This window comes from Cupressus sempervirens, chromosome 2 (assembly GCF_028749045.1).
Source record: "Cupressus sempervirens isolate cs-2001-9-10 chromosome 2, ASM2874904v1, whole genome shotgun sequence".
Lineage (NCBI taxonomy): Eukaryota > Viridiplantae > Streptophyta > Pinopsida > Cupressales > Cupressaceae > Cupressus > Cupressus sempervirens.
Window position 1 is genome coordinate 317,361,280 of NC_143119.1, and position 8,265 is coordinate 317,369,544.

Genomic DNA, 8,265 nt, shown 5'->3' on the forward strand with positions numbered 1-8,265 from the left:
ATTGTGTGACATCTTATTTATCATCTGATCTTCTTGGTCCATATCAGGCATTGTCGATAGTCATAGGGATTCCTCTTTGTGACATTGGTGGACACATTAGCCATATTCTATCATGCACATCAGGATCATAGCCCTCAGAGAGACAAGAGGATATCCATGCACATTCTATAGCACCTACTCCTACAGAGGGGCCTACAACACCTACTCCTATAGAGGGGCCTACAACACCTGTCCTCACACCTACTCATGATCCTATAACACCTACTCCTACACAGCCTAGCCATAGAGCACCTGCATTACATGATTCAGATATCGGTCAGATTGGCATAGCATTACGTGATGCTACGGTAAATATTTTAAATTTATATGTTTATATTTATTTGTTATTATAATTTACTTAGGTCTATACATGTATTCTTGAGTGATTCAATTTAACTTGTGTACATGTACATGTGTGTTCTATAGGGTCTTAGTGATAGTCTGTTGTGTTTTGGAGATCTTCAAACCCCAACAAATTCTGCACGACATGAATCACAGGTATGTTATGTATTTTTTATTATATATTTGATAGATATATATTGTACATATGATATAATACATGCACACATACATGTATAATTTTATAATTTTATAAATTTCTTTCATTTGACATAGGGTTTAGATCCAGATCATAGAGCCTTTTGTGGTCATGGATTAGGAGGGGGATGTGGTTGATCTTAGTTTACATGTCTATTTCATTGATGTTGGGACATATACATATACACATATATATATACACATACATTTCATTTCAGATACTTTGATATGGACATGTATGCTATTTCAGATACATGTATTATTTCAGATATTTTTATATGGATATGTATGTTATTTTAGATACATGTGTTATTTCAGATACTTTTATATGGATATACATGTTATTTCAGATACATTTGATACATGATATTTTAGAGACATTTGATGTGGTATTTTGGAGACATTTTATGTGGTATTTTGGATACATTTTACATGGGTACATACATTATTGCATAGATGTGTTATTTTACATAGATGTACATATTATGTTCATGTCTTATGTTCATGTTGAATGTATGTATGTATGTTTTCAATATTCATATTTATATTTCATAGATCATGTGTTATTTTGTACATGTGTTACAATATTTAATCAATAAATTTAATACATATAAGAATGCAAAGAATACATACAAACATAAAGAATGTAATACATGCTATTATAGAATACATATTTAAGAACATAAAGAGTACTAGTAAAGAATACATGATGTGAACTACACCATTTAATCACTAAATGTAATACATATAAGAACACAAAGAATACATACAAACATAAAGAATGTAATACATATTTTCAATATTCATATTTTTATTAATGTTTATGTACATGTTATTGATTTTTTAATGTCTTAATCTTTTATGTTTATGTATGTGTTATTCATGTATATGTTATTCATCTTAATACCTTAATCCAAGTGTAGTTAACTATATTTAATGATATTTCTTAAGGGGAGATCCTAAATTATACATAAGAATGTAGATTAATGCATATTTTATTTCATAGATGTATGCAAATATTTCATGTTAAATGTAGACATGTATGTTTTCAATATTCATGTTTATGTATATGTTATTGTTTTTTAAAATGCCTTAATCTAAGTATAATTAACTATATTTAATAACATGTCTTAAGGGGAGATCCTAAATTATACATATATAAGAATGTAGATTAATGCATAGGTAAGAATATAACATATACATGTAGATAAGAACATATAAAGAGTATGACCTTAAGAATGCATGTTACAACACTTAATTAATAAAAGTTAATACATGTAAGAATGTAAAGATTATATACAAACATAAAGAATGTATCATATAAGAACATAAAGAAAATATACATAAATGCATAAGAGCATTAAAAATCATAAGAAAACATAAACTATGTATATAAATACATACAAATACTAAAGGGGTTGTCTTAAGGAGAGGTCCTAAAAGGTGGTACTAAGGGGATGTCCTAATAGGCAGTCTTAAGGGGAGATTAGGTAATAGGTAGTCCTAAGGGGAGGTCCTAAGAGGTTGTCTTAAATGAGATATCCATGTCTAATTTAAATAAAAATAACTTGAGACATGTCTAATTTCACATATCCAAGATAAATGATCCAATTTATACAAATTTATAAAACAAATATCCTGTCAACATTAAATGTGAAAGTATAAGAGCTATATAGACATAGCTAAACTAAAGCTCCACAATTAGTACATAGGTAAACTATAGCTCCACAAACATTGCATTGTTAGGATCCTCTCTAGCTTTTATTATCTCTAAAAGTTTTTCATGTTATTCAATAGATAGTTTCCACTTTTGATTTCCACTACGTCCTCTTCTTTGTATTATTTCAAATTTTAACTTTGTTGCTATAACATGGTTACTGTAATGTAAAACTTTTCCTATAGGCTTATATTCAATAAATTCAATACCACTATTAGTTACCCTTGTTTGTTGATAATATGTTCCTTCAATAACAATTGATCCAATTGGATATGATTGTTCATCAACATCTATAGTTCTTTCTAGAAACTTGTGTTTTTCTTTTGTGCATCTTAAAAGATAATAATCCACATTTTCCACATTATCTGGTAAGGCTTGAACTACAAAAATATCTTCTACATGTTTATAAAAATAGATAAATATAAATTAATTTTAAAATGAATATACATGTATATTAATTTATATATATGTATATGCACACAAACCTACCATAGCTAAATAAAAAATGCACTCATGATTAGCTGAATATACAGGATCATGAATGTCAATGTCAATGGCAACATCTTCAAAAGGAGGCTTTCTAACTATCTCCTTCAAATCCCAATGTGAAACATATCCATTCACAATATTTTCACATACACTCATTGGATTGTCCTTAATGCAGTCATCACAAAAACATATTTTCTCTCTTACTTTAATTACTGGAGGTTTATGGTTTCTTGTAGTCATCACTTGATGTAAACTTCTAATACCAGGAATCATTTGACAATTGTAAGGATTAGATCGATCTATATCTATTACAAATACAAAAAGTAATTGTCATATTTCAAAATAAATATTTAATAAAAAATTCAAGAATTTGAAAAATACATTAAAAATAAACAAAAAGTTCATCTCTCACTTTCCAAAAGTAACACTTATTGTATTCAGTATCTCAAGTAGCAAAATGAGCTTTGCACCATTCAACAATTTGATTTACACTCTCTATCCTATTCCTTGTATGTACATAAAACATGCACATATAATTTAAAATATATGCTACTAGTATTAAACATGTGCATTACATGCATATTTACCTACAAGTTCATGTTATCGAAGTGCACATTTTATACATGCTCCTGCTTCATCATGCTCCCCTTTTCCATGTCCACTTTCAAAGAAATTCCATAAAAACCTAACATTGGTTCTATCATGTTGCATTGCACACCAATTAAATTCTTTTGTAGATTTTAATTGTCCTATGAACATGAAATGATAAGTAGAAATAGTTATCTATGTACATGTATCAAATCAAAATAGGCATCTACATATAAATATAAGTTAAAATAAAGTTAAATACATGTGTAAGTTTATGTATACTAACCTGAACATCCATCAAACCAAATCCAATACTCTGAAACATTTATTCCATGATTTCTAAGATCTTCAGAGAACATTGCAAAATAATGAGCCACATAACTCCTATCATGAACTCTATCATCACTAATATAGAAATGAACCTCTTTGATGATGATGCATTCATTTTCATCCAACCTTTCTATCTCATCCACCTCAAATTGTGCATGTCTATAGGTCACTTGCACAAATATTGCAACTTGTTTAGAATGATAATATTTCCCTTAAAGATCTGTTTGAGGTGCAAATGTATAATTCTTAGAAAAATCTACAACTGAAAGTATACAACTAGGTGGAAAACAATTTTTGGAATCACGAAACTATTTAGCTTGCCATCATGCACCATGACAATGTTGGATATGTGGATATATCAATGGATGAAACTTGGTCATAACCTCATCATAACACAATTCACTCTCCTTCAATACAATTTTTTTTATTCATCTCCTGTCTTATTTTGGTATGTCTCATATTCATATCTCATCCATGAAACTGGTATTGATTCATTAATATTCTCAATTTTTATTGAAAATTTGCGTAAATCTCCACAATCTTCACACCAATTTTTGATGCATTGCACTTTGAAATCATTTGAATCTTCTAATTTATCACATAATATGGACTTCACAAATTGTGTTGTACTACTAGGGATGACCAAATTAGGATCAAGTATTGCTATAACTTTTTTATATGATTGCAATGTAGACCAAATTCGACAACAAGTTTTAGACATATTATTTATGCATATAAAGGAAGGACGCAAACTCTCAAACATTCTTTGACATGTTTTGGCATTTGAAAATTCTTGCTTGAATCTTTAAAATAATTCACTTTGAGTTATATCTATGAAATGTTTTGGATGTTCAATTTTGGCCCCCGTCACTTGATCTTTAATTTTTATAGTATCACGTTTGTTGGAAGAAACACGAGAACATGTGGTCCAAAATTCAATAACTTGTCTTTTTACATCTTCAAAATTTTTGTCTTCTCAAGGAACTCTACAAATATTCACCCAATTATTCTCAATGTTATCATCTAGCATATTTCTCCTCTTGATGTATCTCTGAATAGTTCTTCTAGATATATGTAGTACATTAGAAATTGCACGTACCTATTTTCTATGTGTCAATTTTCTACTAGATATAATAGTCATCAATGCTCTACATGTATTACTCAAATCACCCCCTCAAGTTGTGTTGTCAATTTTGTTATAAGCATTTTGCAAGTTTTCAACTATTGTTTTATTAATATTATGTGCATGGTTTTTCCTATTATCAACACCCAATAACTCCAAATGAGGTCTCATATCTTTTCTCCTAAATAACTTGATAAATAATTATGCCTGTCCAAATATACTTTTATCTTTGAAATATTCATCCCACATGTTTTGACAATGCTTTCTAATAGTGTTATCATTTATCATATCTTTAGATGGAATTTGGTTAAAAATTAGTTCCACATCCAAATCCATCAAATTTTCAATGCCTTCTAATTTGTTTCTATCATTAGAAGTGCCAATTTCTTCCTCTTCATTACTTTCATTCTCTTCATGAATTTGATCCTCTTAAGGAATTTCAGTAGGTTGATTTTGGTTATGTTTTGTATGACCTTTTGTTTTGTCATCTCTTATTCTATCATATTTCCTTGATCTTTTCCTTTTATTTCCCATTGAATACTTTAATCTATAGGAACAATTTTTTTAATTTAGATTTCACTAAATACTAGTTAATGCTTCAATATAGAATACATAAAAATAAGTAGATGGGAAAAAACACCTTAAAAATATTTGATCCTTTGCAGTTTTGATTAAATCCACAAAATAGTTGTTGAAAATGGCTTCAAAAATTGTTGTCTTCCAAAAAAGCTCTTTTATTTTTCGGTTTTTTCTATATTTATTGAAAAAAAGAAAAAAAATCTTTTATATGAAACTGCCAAATTAACTGTTGACAGTTTGATAGGCTGACGAGTTTCGGCTGAAAGGGTTACAGCTAAAATTGCTTCGATGGTAATTGTCTATGTGGCATCCTAAGTGGCAACCACACAAGCAAAAATAAGAACGTCTGTAAACATCTCATTTTGAAGGCAAATTTGACCTACTAAAATGAAGTTTTTTTAAAAACTAAAAATATATTTCTATGGATCTCGGAGTCAAGATTATGATCATATAATTTTTTTATTATTTTGATTATGGATAATATGTTATAATTTGAAAATATTACAAGTAAGTATTTTAAGATTTAAGAATATGTCTATTCAAAAATAGAAAAAAAAGAAGTAAATCATGTTTCAAATTTTTTTTTTTAATGTTGCACTAGAGGAGAGAGTCTTCTTCAAGAATATGTAATTTTTTAAAAAAAATATGTAGTTTTGATGGAAAATGTTTGATGGGAGAAAAAAACTGTAAATTTTTGATGACTTTGATTTTGACCAATTATAACTTGAAAAATATTAGCTAAATTTCAATTTTTCTTTTTTGGTGCACTAGGTATACGTCTCAACTCTAACATATTCCATAATTAGACAAAAATATGATCATTTGCATATATTTGTTTGACAGGAAAAAAAATCCATATTTTTAGCATTTAAAAAAAATTAAAAAATAGACTTTAAAAATTCAAAAATAAATAAATTTTTCACTCAAAATTTTTTAAAAAAATTATAGACATGAACTTCATCCAATTTTACACATTTCATTAGTTTACATCATCTTCAAATTCTAAACACAAATGCCACTTTTATGTCCTTAAAGTTGAAGAGTTTAAATTATGATATCACTTTCCTTTATAAAAGGTGACAAAGGTTTGTGCTTTTACCTTAAGACATTTCCAAAATAGTCAAGAAGAATATGGAATAAGATGCACTTACAAATATACATGTTTGTAAATGCTAAGGCCAAAGATAAATTAGAGAAGAAATCTTTTAAAAGATGTGTATATTTTACAAAAATCTTTAGGTGGACTTCAGAAGACATTACCTACTTCGACACTACGTCAAGGCAACAAAATTACAGAGAACATGAGAAATTTAATAGAATACTTTGACTCTTATTATTCTTTATTGTTATAAATAGCTAAAGTAAGATTAGAGAGGGAATTTGAGATTGAACATTTCCATAAGGTATGCGCAAACAAAGAAAATTATATTTGAGTTATAGATGAATGTCCAAGGGCATCAGAGAATGTATACAATAGGGGAAGAAGGTCTGCCTTTTTTGTACGAAGTCAAAAAAGTATGTTGAGGATGTTACACAATGTATTAAGGAAGATAAAGAGAAGATAGAATAACTAGCAACTAAATTTTAGTAAAAAGATTTAAGTGCTCCTAATATAGATAAAGTAGTTAGCAAGAGTTATAATGAAATTCTAGTATACTTTAGAGAGAAAGAGATATAATTTTGGGGATGTTTACCTTACTACAAAGTTTATTGACCTCAAACTTGATATATTACAAAAGGAACTTGAAATTTTGGAATCTTCAAGGAAGACATGCATATTATAGACCACTTGACCTAAATGGAGCACAAATAAAACTTATGCTATATGTGTAGTCATCTAAGTGGAAGAGACAATAAATAAAATATGGCATATCAAGTATGAGACTCTGAGAAGATATTTTTTAGATGTCATGAGGTATGTAGAGTAAAGACATAAGCACTACAATTATGAATTGTAAATAGATCACTCACCTTTTCCATGTCAAAGGGAGAGTAGTAATTAGTGAAAAAAATATATGAAGGAGGAGTACATATACAAAAAGGAGTAAGTAGATATGCACTAAGTAAAGAATGAAGGAAGATAGTCAAGTATGTATAGAAAGATAAAAAATTTAGGGTATAAATTTTTTGGAGTTAGTTTTATTTATTTTTAAATTTTGACACTTAGCGAATTTTTCACTAGGTGCTTTCATCAATGCCAAAGGGGGATATTATTGGTAGGTTGGATAATGTGAATGGGTAGATGTTTTAACTTATGGAAACACTATCATAAATTTTAGGTCACCTATGTTAAGGATAAATTTTGGTATGATATGAAGAAGAAAATGTCCAAGTGCAACAAGGAAAAATTATTTGTCGTCACATTGTTTTAGTAAGAAATCTTTACTAGAAGTAGATATGTTTATAAATGATATGTTTATGTTCACTAATGTTATCATATTAGTTGGAGTGATTTTTTGGTAAATTGCATGAAGACATTCTTGTTGGAATAAAGTATTATTTTAATTCTATTGATTAAATTAACTTTAATCCCTTCATAAGATTTAACTTTCAAGAATTTATATCAGTCACATATAATAATTATATTAATTATTACATACTTGTACCTCTTAGGGTTTCCCTTTTAATTTTATGATCTCCTTCTATAAGGATTTATCCATTGTATATTTTAATTATTCTTTTAGTCTAGTAATATAATCTTACATATTGTAAGAGCCGAACTCTTGTTTTTTTTTCTCTCTACTTATTTGTGATAGTTTCCTGTAGGTAGGTACTCTTTAGGCTTCTATAGATTTGTATTGCTCAAATTCTATATGGTATTAGAGTTGGATCTATTACAACTAGTTTCAGTTTGAAGGAAACA